Below are 17815 nucleotides of genomic sequence, written 5' to 3'. Positions count from 1 at the left end.
CGCGTTTCAGTTCGCTGATGATGTAGCAATTTGGAAAAGTGCCCCTACACCAGAAATAGCAGCCACTAACTTACAACCACAACTAAATAGATTATGTGAATATTGTGAAAAATATAGAATCAAAATAAATACAACGAAGACACAACTAGTAATATTTTCAAAATCTACGAAATATCAAAAAGTTCAATCCCAAATCTACATGAATGGAGAACTTCTCCAGACTGCTACATCTACAAAATATTTAGGATTAACATATGATTCGAAGCTTCATGGATAAAACATGAAAATAACATAAAAACTAATATTTGGCGAAGAATAAACCACTCTAGGAGTCTAACTGGTAAAAACTACGGAACAACACCAGAAAACAACATTAAAATATACAAGACATACATTAGACCAGTAATAGACTATGCAGCTCCTGCATGGATCAGTGTAAGTTTAAAACAAATACAAACCAAACTCCAAACATTACAGAATACACTAATTACATCAGCATACAGAGTACCTAAAACCACTTCATCAAAGTTCATGCATAATTACTCAAACACACAAACAACACCAGGTATAATTCTACATGGTACAATAAAATATTTTGATAAAAATTGGCGAAAAAATGAGTTGTTATGCGAACTAGACAGGTATTGCATATATGATGAAGAGACATCTAAACACCTCTCCCCGTTAAATCTATACATTAGATCATTAAAACAAAATCATTTAAAATAATAATAATAGTAGTAGTATTAGAATATAGATAAAATAAAACAGGCCACCTACGTTCTAGACTTATTAAATAATAATAATAGTAATAAAAAATTAAGAACAATATAAATGGACAATGTCCTGAAAAGGACCAAACTAAATTTATGATATCACTTCAGCGATTCTGTATTTAAATCGAAATATATATTAATCTGGCCACTCCAACAAAGTTATGGAAGGAGGAAGAGGTCGAGTGTACCTGACCCTCCTGGGTATACACATAAATATACACCAGAGAGAGTGAGTGAGTACATTTTTATCGCATTGTTACAACTTCCTTCGCGGTTTATTACTAATAACTTACAATATGTACATTTACTACTTAAAATTATAATTGTTTGTTTGTTTGTTTTTGGAATTTTGCACAAAGCTACTCGAGGGCTATCTGTGCTAGCCGTCCCTAATTTAGCAGTGTAAGACTAGAGGGAAGGCAACTAGTCATCACCACCCACCGCCAACTCTTGAGCTACTCTCTTATCAACGAATAGTGGGATTGACCGTAACATTATAACGTCCCCACGGCTGAAAGGGCGAGCATGTTTGGCGCGACGGGGATTACGCGACCCTCAGATTACGAGTCGCACGCCTTAACACGCTTGGCCATGCCGGGCCTGAAATTATAATTAAATCTAAGCCTGGATACAAGAGATCTACATATACATAACAACTTGGTGTGTCCCTTCAATTTCCAGATAGCTAAATTTGGATCGAAAGCGAATATGACATCCAATTTCACTCAGTTTGAATAGGATTCTGAGTCATAATCTATCTTTTCTTCAAAGTTTAAGTATCAAATATGTCCGCATAATGAAGATATTCTAGTAAGCGCAGATTAGTAATATATTATTGTGGTGATAAATAAAGAATTAAAATAATTAACAAGAATCAAATGATTAACGCTAACTAAAAATTTTCATGACTACACTTACAAATTCTATTCTAACTCGAGCATGCCGCCTGATGTTCAGAACTTTCACCTTTGAATCAGTTTGGCCAATGACAATCAAGTAGCTTTTGTGACGGCTCCACATAGACTACATTTTAAAGAAGCATCAAAAAACAAATTAATAAATGTGTTTCTTTTGAATAAACCTATTTGTAAAAAACCTATTTGTATGTGATTTGAAAACAATTAATAATTATAGAATTTTTTTTCATTTTCAAACTGTGATACATGCACGCACACACAAAAATTTAAAGTTTCGTTTGTTTCACGAAAAGCTGTTGTTGTTGTGAATTTTGCACAAAGCTACACAATGGGCTATCTGTGCTCTGCCCACCACGAGTATCGAAACTCGGTTTTTAGCATGGTTAGTGCGCAGACACACCGCTGAGCCACGGGGGGGGGGGGAGCAAAACCTACATTCCCCAGCTGAGGCTCGAACTCACAACCCCGGCATATCCCACAAGTACTGTCTTATAAGTACCGTGCGCTAACCAATTGCGCCACTGGGGATCTACACACACCCTCATAATTTTGAAATGATAGACAAGAGTTCGTTTATTTGATTTATGAATTTCGTATAAAGCTGCACGAGGATTACTTGCGCTAGCCTTCCCTAAGTGTAAGATTACAAAGAAGCCAGCTAGTCATCACCACCAGTGGTGGGATTCAGGGGGTTCGCAGGGGTTCGCGCGAACCCGTTCTTAAAAATATTTTTGAGCTTAGCGAACCCGTTGATGGCTTCAATTATACCGTCGAATTGCTGATGTCGTGGAAACTGATTGCGTCACACTTCATCACACATTTCGACAAGAAAGATTTAATGAGAAAATCACAGACCGTATTATTGACAAAGTTCGTCAAGTGAATGCAGTCAGTTTCTTAATTGTCCATACGTTGAACCCCATCTCGTCGATGTAGATGACACGGGGTGCGCGAAGTGCCGTCTCCATGAACCACAGGGCATAGTCTTTCCTTTCAGCCTTCACGTCAGGCCGATTTCTGTCGGCTGGGGCGGCTTGCAGTTTCTTCAGAGTGAAAAGCATTCCATGACAAATTTTCCCCAGATGTTGTGGGGTGACAGAAGGCTTATCTGGAAACTGTCTCCGGAGCTCAGCACAATAGATAATAGATAAAGGAGATAGCCACACTTCTTCCATTTGCATGTCGGTGCGTGTGACCGTTTTCCTATTACCATTCCCGCTACGGGGGAAAATCGATAGAGTAAGTAACTCGCTTGCTTGCGCTGCAGTCATGTCGGCTTATGCACGAGTCATCATAAGCGTGCATTCGTTTAAGTTTAATTGACTATTTGGAAATTTTTAAAATGAAATAAATAAAAGATTTTAAAGCACTTTTTCCATTATTTTCCTTTTCAAATGATGTATCAGTATAGACTTCCGGAAAAGTAAGAGAACCCGTTATTATTGAGGCCTTCCCTTGAGAGAACCCCTTCTTAAAATTTTTGAATCCCACCACTGATCACCACCCATCGCCGACTCTTGAACTACTCAGGATACGACTGGGATTCCAGCCCGCGACTTGCACAACATGAGAAGAGCGCACTAATCACCTATTCATGCCAGGCCAATAGATAAAAGCGAAGGCCAACTTTTTTAAAATTAGTGTTGTTTGAAAAAGTAATGTGTTTTGATTGAAATTAGATACGAAACTGTATGGGGATCAGAAATCGGATGGCTCCTTCTCATGACCTTTCTCATGTCTTACTGAATCACTATGTCAAGTTTGGTGCTCTTTTATCAATAAATGTGGAAACGTTTAATGAACAGATGCACACATATAGTGACGTTTATTTAAATAGAAGATGAAGGTTCCAACTCACCCCTTCATGACTTTCCTCAAGTCATCGTACGTCACTGTATAAAGTTTTGTGTTTATTGATCAAGAAATGGAGAAACATGGAAGGAAAAGTTATTCAATGGTAGTTATTGTTTCACTCGACAATAGTATTTGTAAATACTTGGTTGTTGTCGTTTATAGATAAAACAATGGTTTAAACAATGTATCACGTAACAATAATTGAAAAGTAATGCTTTTTTTCACAGTGTCTGCGAAAATTTGTGAAGGAAGTGACGTCATCAAATTGTAAGAAGCAAAAGTATGAAGATGAAAACAGAAATTTTAAGCCAGAATGTGAGGAAATTTTGCATTCACTGTTAAGGCAGGTAAATCTTTGTATATTACCTGCAACGTGTTACTCAGTCATTACAAAGACAGTAACTTGAAACGCCACTATGAAACAAATCACAAAAACTTTTCATCTGATTATCCATTTAAATCAGAATTACGGAAAAAGAAGTTAACTGTGTTAAAATCACCATTTAATACCAGCACACACTGTTTACAATGCTCAGTAAGGAAGTTGATACAGAGACTGAAGCTAGATTTGTTATATCATGGAATATTGCCCGTACTAAACGCCCATATTCTGACGGTGAATTTGTTAACAAGAATATAGCTGAAGTTGCTGCAGTGTCACATCCAAATAACACAAAACTTCAGTGATTAATAGCACAACCAGTAGCTTCACGCCACACTACACAGAGACGTATCTCCCAGATCAGTACTGAAGTTGCACGCAAAATGCAAAATGATTTAAATAATTCTCTTGCATTCAGCTTAGCCCTTGATGAATATACAGACATGCAAGACAACCCACAACTGGCGGTATTTATTCGTTATGTTTCCTCTGATGTAACTGTAAAAGAAGAGATGTTGGACTTACTGGTACTGAAAAAAACAACTCGTGGTGTTGACATTAAATATGCGTTTGACAGAGCCTTAACAAATGCTGATATTCCACAGGGTAAATTCGTCAGTGTTGCAACAGATGGAGCACCTGCAATGGTGGGGAAAAATGCAGGATTAATTGCACTTACGAAAAGTGATCCCAGCTTTCCAGAGTTTCTCCCTGTTCATTGCATTATTCATCGTGAACACCTGGCAGCCAAATACTTCAAGTACGAAGATGTTATGAAAATTGTTCGTAAAACTGTCAATTCCATACGCTTAAATGGGAAGATCCACCGACAGTTCAAAAATTTTATTGAAGAACTGGAACTTGAAGATAAACCAAGTGATGTCTCTGTCTTTTGCATTGTGAAGTGGTTGTCAACCAGCAATGTCTTAAATAGGTTTGTGGATCTGATGGAACCTATTTTTACTTTTCTTGAAGAAAAGAAAAAATTCCATTCTCAACTGGAAAATGATGAATGGATGCAAGATCTAATGTTCCTTACTGACATAATGAATCATCTATAAACTCTCAACTTGGCACTCCAAGGGAAGGATAATATTGTTTCTAAACTTACTCAGGCAATTTTCAACTTTCAGAATAAAACAAGAATTTTTTTAAAAGAGACATATTGTGAAAAAAACTTCAATTACTTTCCCAATGTCAAAGGAGAGTAAATACATTCCTTGATATTGAAATAAAAAAAGCCACATTTGGAAGAATACAAAGATAAATTACAAGGACTGCTTGATAATATCCTACACAGGTTTGAGGACTTGCAGAAGCTGAAGCCCTGCTACGCCTTTCTTGAACCTGCATTCATAGTTCATGTGATCAATGATGGTTATCCAATTCTTGAACCTCTGGTTACAGAATCATCTGCTGTGGAAATGGAACTACTGGAGGACCTGGGTCTAAATATGACCCATAAATCCCATTCTACAATTGAGTTCTGGAAGCAAATTCCAGAAATAAAATATCCTGACCTGAAGGAAGCCCGTGTGCGACTCATCTCAATTTTCAGCAAAACATACTGCTGTGAATTACTGTACTCTGTAACGAAGTTTGTGAAGTCGAAGCATCCTGTAATCCTTACAAATTAACACCTGCCAGAGCTAATTCGTACAGCTTTGACAATACATCAGCCGGAATTTCAACGACTCACAAGACCACTACTAGCATTGAATAGCCTGATAATTGTGTGAATGTCTGTGTGAGAAAAGTATTATGACAAGATTAAATCTTTGTAAGGTGGTATCTGATTAAAATATCTCTTATTGCAAATTTTGATATTTTTCTTAGATGTTTCCGTATTAAGTACACTCAATATAGTTGAAGTAATAATCAGCCAGGATTTTGAAAACATTTGGTATACATATATATATGTGCGTGTGTGTGGTTGTGTGTGTTATTTGCGGTTATTGAAACTGCTACAAATTAACAGTTTGAAAACTATACACATTAATAAACATCATGACATACATGTATTTATTAATACTTATATATAATTTATGTAGCAAAATGTGCATGTAACAATAAAAACGTGTGTGTAATATTTGTTCATGCTCTCAAACATCTGAAGTTTATCGTATGTGGCTCTTACATAAAGCAAGTTTGGCCGCCCCTGCTCTAGAGTATGACACACAATCTTACAATTTGTTTTTATCACTGCTAGTAAATTGTGTATTCTTTCAACTTTAAATCTTTGTTTCTTATTACCATCTATTTGTGTACTTTAATTTAATCATAAAACATTTTGTGGTTCTCTCTATACTTTTATTTCATATAATACAGGCCCAGCATGGCCAAGCGTGTTAACGGCGTTCGACTCGTAATCCGAGGGTCACGGGTTCGAATCCCGGTCGCAGCCGTGGGGGCGTCATAATGTGACCGTCAATCCCACTATTCGTTGGTAAAAGAGTAGCCCAAGAGTTGGCGGTGGGTGGTGATGAGTAGCTGCCTTCCCTCTAGTCTTACACTGCTAAATTAGAGACGGCTAGCGCAGATAGCCCTCGAGTAGCTTTGCGCGAAATTAAAAAAAACAAAACAAAACATATAATATATATATATATCTAAGAGGTTAAAGACGACAAATAAAACCTGTTTTCAAATCTACGCTAACAAGCCGTTATATAAGTGATCGCGAGGACTGATCAATTAACCTAGGTACAATTTGTTAATTACCTTTGAAGGAGAAATTGTCTTTTTTATAACTCAACTTTGAACATCTTCTGTCTTTTCCCACTGCTATCCCACACTTATTTGTTTTATATATCTGTCTTTAGTTTCGTTTTCTTTCGCTTACGTCATATCTTTATAACAACTGATTGACAAGTATTGCTTGATTTCTAACCAAGACAAACTGAGAAAGACAACAATAAAATGGAAGCATATTATTATTGAATATTTGCACATAGTAACCAAGGAGACGCAATCTTAAAGTAAGAATCGAACTGTGCGAAGAAAGAACTAAATTTTATAGTCAAAAGTTTCTCACCTTGCATTCCATAGATACTTTGGCCAGTACAATTGACACACTGCCACAAATTATTTACTTACCTAAATTAGGGCCCGGCATGGCCAAGCGTGTCAAGGCGTTCGACTCCTAATCTGAGGGTCGCGGGTTCACATCCCCGTCGCGCCAAACATGCTCGCCCTTTCAGCCGTGGGGGCGTTATATATGTGACGGTCAATTTCACTATTCGTTGGTAAAAGAGAAGCCCAAGAGTTGGCGGTGATGATTAGCTGCCTTCCCTCTAGTGTTACACTACTAAATTAGGGACGGCTAGTACAGATAGCCCTCGAGTAGCTTTGTGCGAAATTCAAAAAATCCTCTTGTTTTAAAGTTGTCAAGTTTTGAATGTGGTATAATGTGGTGTTAAATTTACCTTAACAATAACACAAATGCAGTAGGCCTAACTACGTATTTACCTACAAAACTATACTACTTCTGCTTCCGTACATTACTGTATAATATACACATGCATATTACTATTTATTCATTAATGCTTACATTTTAATTATATTTCTTAAAACATAGAAAGTAAATGAGAAATACATTGATTTCAAGGGCTCCATGAAGCATAGTTTAAAAATCCACGAGTATCACATAATCTTTTTTTTATCACTTTTTTTTTATAAACTGTGTATACCTTTCAACTTTAAATGTTTGTTTCTTGGTAGCATCTAACTTTGAATATCTTCTGAGTTTTCCCACTGCTACCCCATCACTTAGTAGTTTTATTTTTCTGTCATTTTCGTCCTCTTTTGCTTACGTCATTTCGTTACAACAATTGATTCAAGAGTATTGTTACACTTGCAACCAACACAAACTGTGAAGAAAAACAACAATAAAATGGAACCACAATATTACTCAATATTTGCATATTGTAACAATGGATACCAGACATTAAAATAAAAGCCGAACTTTCAGAAGAAAGAAATTTTATACCAAAAAATTACCCACCTTACATTCCACGGGTATTTCGACCAGTAAAATGTGAAAGTATAAAGTTTTGTATAAATATTTTAATTGTATACTCACATTAGATGATTCTATAAATCTGAATTAAATTCTTGAAATAAGAAACAAAAGTCAGACAACATTCACTTCACTCTGCAACCTGTGAGAGGCTTAGTAAATACTGAGCTATTATTTTATGTAATGTCGTACTGAAAAATTTAGAAAAATGGGCCATTTTCTAAGATAAAAAATATTATTTTGTACAGTAATTAATGCAGTGGAAAACTGTTCTGATTGTGCTAAGCAAACATTGTCTTTGGTCTCTTAAGTGTGGTACCGTTTATTTAAAAATTAACGGTTTTTTAACTCCCTTCTTTAAAACTATATTTATAATTTACATAAATAAAGATATAATCAAACCTTGAAATTTAGTTTTAGTGAAAGTCGTGTTCTTGTTACAAGAACAGTACTTTAAAATCCTGTTTTTTGATAAACAAAGGATTGTCGTACGTATCGCAGTTATTTTTATAATTGTATGAATTTAGAATACGAAAGTGAGAAATTTTTATGGATTTTTTCTGTGGTGCCATTTAATAGATAGTGACACAATGTATTTATTATTTCGGTCACATAGATACAAATGTGCACGCCATGTAACTTACATAATTGTAAGATTAGAAAATATAACGTAATTAATTATTTATATCGGATTTACTAAAATATGCATTTTCAACATAATATAATGCTGCAATTCTTAATAGATAGCCTATACTATGTTGCTGTATTATTAATTAACTGTGCTTTTCGTTCGTGATTTTAGTAAATTTAGGATAATTATGTCTATATAACCCACAATAGCAACTTAATATACTGTGATGGTTTACCTGGTGTCGTCTTATCATCAGTCAAATGTCTGCGACATTTTTCTTTCTAAGTACCCTCAGGTATCTTTGGAATGTTTCCTCACGTTGGATGATAATGAATAGGCATTGATAAGGAATTTAAATGTGGTAGAGTTGTCAAGAATAACCACTATTTTGATCAAGTAGTTATTTTAGTTAAGAATAACAATGTTATTGTCGGACGATGTAACATAAATATTTTTATTTAATGATGGTTCTTTTAAAAGGTTTCTTCAAGGCTTAAATGGTAAGGACGAATATTAGACATAAATTCATAAAAAGTAGAAAAGGCAGATTTCTTTAATTTCGTCTTGAAAAAATTACTGAGTCGATAAAGAGTTACTTTGTCTTTCACAAGAAGGTCCTTTAGTATCTGTATTGTGATTTAAAAGTGTAAACTAAGTTAGGTAGATAGAATTTACGTGGTGGAAGAAAGAACTGAAGACATTTAGCTAGCACTGATTATTTATGCTGTAATTACATAGGTTAACAATCTGGTCGCCAGGATGAAACTAGGAATGAATGCTGTTAATTGGTCAATTCAGCCTCTAATTTTGGACATGTTCACACTGAATAATTTGTCTTCATTCCATGGGTTCCACTTGTTTAGTACAATGGTGTAATCAACACTGGTATCGACGATTCTAAGGTTAGTACAGCACACTTTGAACTTTTTCAGTCAATTTTATGTTCTGTTGATGTTTTGTTAGAAATTCTTGATCCAACTTTTATTTCACCAAACATGCTCACCCTTTATGATATGTGTGGGAGGAGGGAGAATATTGCTAGGGTCAGTCTCACTATTCGTTTGTGAAAGAGTGGTTAGTGGATGGTGATGACTAGGTGCCTCTATTCTTTCACTGTTAATGACGCACGACTAGCGTAGATAGCCCTCGTGTAGCTTTAAGCCAAATTTAACACAAACCAATAGTCTCTTAAGACAGATTTGATAATCTAACGATTTTTGAATATTTCGGTTTGGTTCTTTAAAGTAGAGAAATTATGGAATCACATTTCGAAGAATGCATTCTGAAAGAAAGCAAATTTCAGGATTGACTTTTTTAACTTTAAAGTCCCATTTCTCAGAGACACAGCATACAGGCAACAGTTCATTTACATATGGTCATATCAAAACATTAGCAATCGGTGTACTGGAAGGAAAATGATGTTTGATGATTAATGGTTTAACTATATTGAAGATGAAGAAATAGATTCCTACAACAGAAGGGAACAGAGATAAAGTTTTCAATATTTTACAGATTTCATCTTCATTATTTAAAGCAAAAAAAATCTTAATGACGAGAAACCCTCTTCAGAAAATAATGTATATCAGAATGTTTGGTATGTGTACTAACACTTGTATTGTATATCAGAATGGCTGGTATGTGTACTAACACTTGTATTGTATATCAGAATGGCTGGTATGTGTACTAATACTTGTATTGTATATCAGAATGGCTGGTATGAGTACTAACACTTGTATTGTATATCAGAATGGCTGGTATGTGTACTAACACTTGTATTGTATATCAGAATGGCTGGTATGTGTACTAATACTTGTATTGTATATCAGAATGGCTGGTATGTGTACTAACACTTTTATTGTATATCAGAATGGCTGGTATGGGTACTAACAATTGTATTATTGTATATCAGAATGGCTAGTATAGGTACTAACACTTGTATTGAGAAGGAGAGAAAAACGTTTCGACTTTCTTCAGGTTAAGAAAGAGAGAGTTTGCAAGTGGCAGTTCGTAAGTATAAGACAAGTTCTATTCGCCTGTCGCATCAGGAAGTGAAATAAAATAGCGCATTGGGTGACAACTTGCGAAAAAAAACTTTTCGACTCTGCGTGTGTGTTTTCTTAGAGCAAAGCCACAAAGAGCTATTTACTATATCCACCGATGGGAATCGAACCTCTGATTTTAACGTTGTAAATCCGTAGAGGAACGTTCCAACTCTTTTTCCTATTTTTGACAAGTTCACATCCAAGTCGATGACACGTTTACTGAGTCTTGCTCTTTCAGTCTACTAAGAGAATAAATTTTACAGTAAGGTATTACTCTTCGTTTTGAAATAATTTAAGAGGAGTCCCCAGTGGCAGAGCAGTATGTCTGCAGACTTATACTGTTAAAGTCCGGGTTTCGATATTCGTGGTGGGCAAAGCACAGATAGCCCCTTGTGTAGCTTTGTGCTTAACAACAAATAACAACAAGTTTAAGTAGAATTGTTTAAGGTATAACACAGTACCGTTCCTCAACACACAGATGAAAAACTCAGATGGACTGCAATGGTTAGAATTTGATTCCTGTTTAAAAAAACTATAACTGTCTGACAGAATATTTATTAATAATTTCTCTGGTATGTCAATGTATCGGGCTATAATTCTTAAGTCTCCTGAACTGACTAAAAGAACAACAGTGGGAAATTATCATTACTTAAACTTAAGTCAAATTATTTACCGACAAACTAACTCAGTGTAAAATCTAAACTTGCCATCACCAACCGTCGTCAAATCTTGGGCTACTTCTTTACTAACGAATAGTGTTATTGAAGGTTACATAATGACACCTCAACGGCTGAAAAAGCAGCCACGTTTAGTTTGCCGGGAATTCGAACCCGCGACTCTCAGATTGTGAGTTGAATACCTCAACCACCTGGCCAGGCTAGGCCCAAGATTTACAGAATTAAAAATGTTTGATTAAATTGCTCTATGTGTGTATATTAAAAACTATAAAATAATTATAATTCTTTATCAACTGCAGGTTTCAGGCTTCCGATGATTATTATTTCCAAGTGTTTTGTTATCTATCACTTTATAAGACAGATGCAAGTAAGCGTGTGCTCGTGTAATCGTTACTTTCTGAGCTGTAATAAGACATTATTGGTGACATAACCTTTAACCTTACTATTTTATTATTGAAGTAATCTCAGTTACAATGATAAAATCTTAATAAACAATAACAGAAAATGTGACAGAACACTGTAAGTTCAAAGAAACCTGGTTTCGATACATGTGGTAGGAAGAACACAGATTATGTATAGCTTTATGCTAAAAACAAATAAACTGCTACTCAAGGCTTACCTCTCATACACATAGGTTTACATCTTTCACAAATAAGAATATATGGGAAAAAGTAGAAATTGTGTGGAGATATGAGGAAAAAACTTAGAAAGAACGTAAAATAGTCGAAATGTTTGAAAAAATTAAATTTCCACTTTACTATATAGAAAAAACAAACAAACCCCAATCCTTTGTCAGTGTGAAGTGACTGAGAAATAAAAGAGTTTAACTTTTGACAGCAGATCTTACACAGACACTTATAGGAGAAACCGGAAGACCTTTTCACACTCACATCTCAAAACATATTAGTTCAGTATATACATATGGCTAACACTAAACCCCCCAGCAGAACACTTCCTATACAAAAACGGAACATCAAAAATAGAAAAACAAAACCCATTTAAAGTTTCTTAAGTATCTTAAAGAGATAAATATATGGAAGTTATACTCATCAACGAAATAAATACAAAAATTAACACATACAATAGATGGTACATGTAACTAAACTTACATTTAAAACAACACAAAATAACAAAACATTTTAAATTATTACTTTTACTTTAACACACTTACTTCAGAGTATCACACAATCTTACAATTTGTTTTATCACTGCCAATAAATTACGTATTCTTTCAACTTTAAATGTTTGTTTCTTTGTAGCGTCTGTTTGTGTACTTTAATCATAAAACATTTTGTGGTTCTCTCTATTTTTATATTTCTTATAATATTCGAAAGAACGATTGACTGTACTTTTTGTCGCTTCTCTCTCGAGATTTGGGTAATCATATGTATCCTGGAGGTCAGGTGCTCTTTGACCTCTTCCTCCATTTGCGATGATTTGTTTTGAATTTCGCGCAAATCTACACAAGGGATACCTGCGCTAGCCGTCCCTAATTTAGCAGTGTAAGATCAGAGGGAAGGTAACTAGTCATCACCACCCACCGCCAATTCATGAGGTACTCTTTTATCAACGAATAGTGGGATTGACCGTCATATTATAATGCTCCCACGGGTGAAAGGGCGAGCATGTTTGATGTGACGGGGATTCGAATCCTCGACCCTCGGATTACAAGTCGAGTGCCTTAACCACCTGACCATGCCGGGCCATTTGCTGATGGAAAACTATAAAAACCATGAGTAATAGGTAACTATGAAAATCATTAATTTTGCAGTTAAATTAGATTCATGATTTATAGAAATATATTTATCTTTTAAGGGGAAAATTCTACTCTTTACATAATTCTCACGAAAAAATAAATTCTTATTTTACCTAATTTTAAAATTTAGGCAATATTTACTCAATGCTCTCATTTTTTTTAAGTTGTTTGTTATGACGATCCTAGTGAAATCCAAACTCTGATTGATGCAGATGATTCTGTGAATGCGGAAAGTTTTGTGAACGTTGAAAGGAATGTTTTAACAGAAACTGATGAAATTGATATAAATCTGTAATAGAATCTCAAGATGGGAACAGTGTGAGAGATTCAGAAGATGAACAAAATGGAAAAGATAGTGTGGAAATAGAAAATCTTACTTCATCACAAGTGTTAAGTTATATTAACACTATCAAATTGTATGCAAAAATGAAGTGGAAAATGAACTTCATGAGAAGGCCGTAGAATTGGCATTCTCTTTTAACCGCATGAGAAAGTCCATAAGAAAACTAAACAGTTGAAATTGGACATTTTCTTCAAATAAATTTGATTAAGATTTTGTGGACTTGTATATATATTTTGAATGTCTATTTTTGTTCTTATTCCAATAAATATAACATAAACAGTATAATAACTTTATTCACCAACGTCTTACTTCCCTTGAGTCAAGCATGCATAACGTTCCGCTCAAAAATTATATATAATTCAGGAAATGCTCGTTCACTGTGTAAGCCGATAGCCTAGTTGCTTTGCGTCGCCAAACCAACCAACCACCAATTTCTTAACTAAGTTTAAAAGAGTAATTTTATTTTTCATAACTTTTAACATCTAAATTTTCTCACTGTTAACCTTCACTTATTAGTTTTGGCCAGGTGAGTTACGGCGTTCGACTCGTAATCTGAGGGTCGCGGGTTCGGCTTTGTCAGTACAGCAGGCCATGAAGTTTTCTTGGGTGAAAATATGGACAAGCCACGAATAACGATAAATTTCGATGTCATTAGTCAGAAGAAATCCCTAATGTATGATATGGGGTTAAACCTAATCTGGAACTAAAACATAATTTGTGAGTTATAAAAAGCAATTACCTATCATCATATTGCTGTGTATTTTTTATCCTATCTTTTAACTTACCGGTTTTTTATCCTACACCAACTTGTGAGCACCTTTCACATGTTGAGTGCACACCCACATATATTAAACTTTAAGTAAAACATAATTCTAAATGTATACTAACAATTTTGTTCAGAAATATTTTAGACTTTATAATTTTGGAACATTCATTCAGCTAATGTCAAGAATTAATACCAGTCCAGACTTTCATTTTTGTTTATATGTGAACATTGACGAGTTTCTCCAGTAGACAACCTACCGATTGACCTTTGACTCATAATCCCAAATCCTATGATTGTATTTGTTAACTAATTATCATTTCTTCACATATTAATTACTCATGTCTTGTTTTTCGTACAATTTTCTTAGTGGTTTACTTACTACAATCTTTTTATTTTACCTTTTTATGATATTACAGAATTTAATCTGAACAACGACCACGACTTCTGAGTAACTTTCAGATGTAGACTGCACACCTTTATATTAAATATTAAACTTTAAGCAAGAAATAATTCTAAGTCTGTACGAACAGTTTTACTCAGAAATACTTTGTAATTTATGATTTTGTGGGATCCATTCAGTGTCAAGTCACAAAGAAAAAAGGAATTCCAATCCAGATTAGACAGAGAACATTATCTACTGCTTGTTTTGTACAAACTGTCAACCGTGGTGTCTGCCCATCCGTTCATCTCTCTCCTGTTTATGATGGTCACTTCTCGTGTTGAGTGTGAAAAGCTACGGAAGAAGTCAAAATTCAACATTAACTATTTAAATAGCAGTAGAACAGGCATGAATAATGTTGACAACAAACAGGATATTCTCCACTAACTTGTTATGAATTAATAACACTATCATTCACATATCACATTTGACGTAACGGTATGTTATTGTTGAGTGGTTCTTAACAAGACTGAAATACTCAATCATTACTTGTAGGTGTTGGTATAAGGAAGCATAAGAAATATAGGTTCCGAAAGTTTGATTAATAACATAAAATATAACATAAAATATACCAGTCATTCAAATTCAAATAGAATTTTGTCTAATGAACAATTAATTTTATGTTTAAGGACATTAAAGTCATTTGTTGAAACACTACACACAAAGAGATAAAGAGAACTTTAACACGGATTGTTTGAAAAATTCTGTTTGGTATTCTATCTGATATGTTTACCAACTTTAGGTTCCAGTTATATACAAATAATTTGAACACGTTTAATTCTAGCATTTGGTTACCATCATATAACAAGTACCATGTTTTATATCTTTTAATATAATTCAGGCCCCATATGGTACAGCACGTACAGTGGAGCGCCATTAAGCTACGGACCAGTAAACCGCGAAATCGCTTAAGTTGCTGTAGCAAGTCTTGTGAGCAACGTGAGCGAGGATTATCATGGCTCACCGCTAATTTAAGAACGTGTAAAAACGCGGCTTACGAATTTAATCCTGGCTTTATAACTTCAAGGGGATATTTAAAAAGGATTTGCTTTAATTTGGGAAATAAATAAAATATATTACAATAGAAATCGACCGTTAATCTACCTTATCCGCTCTCTATGTCAGCTTTATGGAGGCCGCCATTGTTACCGAATCACACCTCTCCATACATTAAAGTTAATCCGCGGTAAATCCGTGAAAAAAGTGATCAATAATTAAAGTATTATTTTTAATTCGATAATCCGATATAATGATTACGCAATGGCCCGGATGAGGCTCCTCGGCGAAGCTGTTGGCGACTTCGGCTTTTCAGTCACAAAGGTTTAAGCCGCGGTTAAGCAGATTGACCCCCCAAATACCGCGGCTTAACGGCGCTCCACTGTATTGTATTGGTAAGAATGCCCCCCACCCTATTCTGGGAAAGAATGCGGACTATTTATGTGCATTGTGTTTGATAAGATGCTCCCCATCCTACCATGGGTAAGAAGATAGACCTGTTTATATATATTGTGTTGACAAGGGTGTTTCCCACCCTACCCTGGGAAGGAAGGTGGACTAATTTATATATATCGTGTTTGCTAAGATGCTCCCCACCCTATCATGGGAAAGAAGGTGGACCAGCCAGAATATCTACATTTAAAAATGTCATTTTACACCCAACGTTGTGACCCGTACTTTCAAGATGGGAAAAGAGTGTACCTAGTTTATGCGTTATCTCACTAGTGTGTTCCTCCAAGAAGAAAAGTTACACTCCAACAACATCCTGAGGAAACTTTCCGAGGGATGCTCATCTAGTTTCCTCCACCAAGTCAATGTGAGATTCTCAATGAGATTCCTGTTATTATGTGTTTTTGGGTAAGATGTCATATCAAAGTTGATGTTTTCTTACACTGAAAATATATTTCCGATAGATACTTTACACTCCTCACACTTCCCATTTCTGGTGCTTCTTTTCTGTCAACGTTGAAGATTGTATTCTACAGTAAATAGGAAACCAGCTGCCAGCTTTGACAGTAGAGTATGTTTCAGTGAAGCGTTGTGCTTGTTTATTTACATGCTACAACGCAGATGAACCAAACTGAAACGTGCGGTAGATGAGAGTTTCAAGGCTAGTGGAACCAAAAATATTTTCGCATATTGAAGACTGCACTGAACAATAATAGCTGTTATGTGAGAACAAGAAGTTATTCTATCGAAAATAATATGAAACTAGATATTTTAGACTATGTACAATAATCTGGTATAATTTTCTATGTATGTATAATTTTAAATATTTTTCAAAACGATGCCTAACAAAACACTTTGCGAATTTTATTACATTGTCCTTCCAAAATAGAGTTTGTGTTTGCCAAGCAAACATTTCCAATACTCTGAATTCATCCAATTAGTGTGGCAGACAAACAGAAATCTCTTTTCTCCTTCATCTCTTCTTACAGTTTCCATTAACACTTGAGCCAGTAATATCAGGTTATCTCAGACAATTATGCTGCAGTATATTTGGTAGAATTCTGTAAATCAAAATAAACCATTAACCATGAATATAACTATGTAAACAAAACTCAACATTTAACATGACAAATGATAATGTAATAATACATAAAATCAATATTTAAATGAAATCAGTACTAGTAACTTTATATCAAGTACAAAACATGTGAATAAAAACATTAGTAAACAATTTGTTGAAAAATATATTGTGAAATAAACATTTTCTCAAGTGTAGCATCAAATAAAATTAAATATTATGTATGTGTTATTTCTGTAGTAAAGCCACATCGGGCTACCTGTTGTGTTCACTGAGAATAATTTAAACCCTGATTTTAATGTTATAACTCTGTAGAATACAGTGTATTAACTAGCTGCCTCATTTGTAGTGTATTATCTTCAAAATTAGGGACGGCTGAACATCCACAAACAAATAAACATATGGGTAGTGATAGTCACTCTGGACAAGTTTTACATTATCAAGGTGACTGAGCAATGTGATATTTACTCTCTGGAACACAATAGTAACAAACTGAGTCTAAAGAGTATCTCAATATAGCCAATCTTACTGGTGATCTTCTCTTAAACATTCACGTGAACTTCAAACAGAACTCTCTAGTAAAAACGATTGTCTTTTGTGGCAAATAAACTATATTTTTTGCTGTACTTCTTAAAACAAAGTAAATATAAAAATGGGAATTTAAAAATATGCAAATAGGGATTGTAAACAAAA

General features: G+C 34.7%; 1 non-coding gene across 1 annotated transcript; it reads right to left on the bottom strand.

Moving 5' to 3' along the window:
• Positions 1 to 2129: 2129 nt before the first annotated feature.
• On the bottom strand, positions 2130 to 2221 carry TRNAI-UAU (transfer RNA isoleucine (anticodon UAU)). The gene is given in 2 exon segments: positions 2130 to 2165; positions 2184 to 2221. It is a non-coding gene; the product is annotated as a tRNA-Ile (tRNA).
• Between the last annotated feature and the right edge of the window lie 15594 nt (positions 2222 to 17815).

This window comes from Tachypleus tridentatus, chromosome 13 (genome assembly GCF_004210375.1).
Source record: "Tachypleus tridentatus isolate NWPU-2018 chromosome 13, ASM421037v1, whole genome shotgun sequence".
NCBI classification, from domain to species: domain Eukaryota; kingdom Metazoa; phylum Arthropoda; class Merostomata; order Xiphosura; family Limulidae; genus Tachypleus; species Tachypleus tridentatus.
Note: the sequence above shows the minus strand (reverse complement) of the source record. Positions and strands in the feature narration are given on the sequence as shown.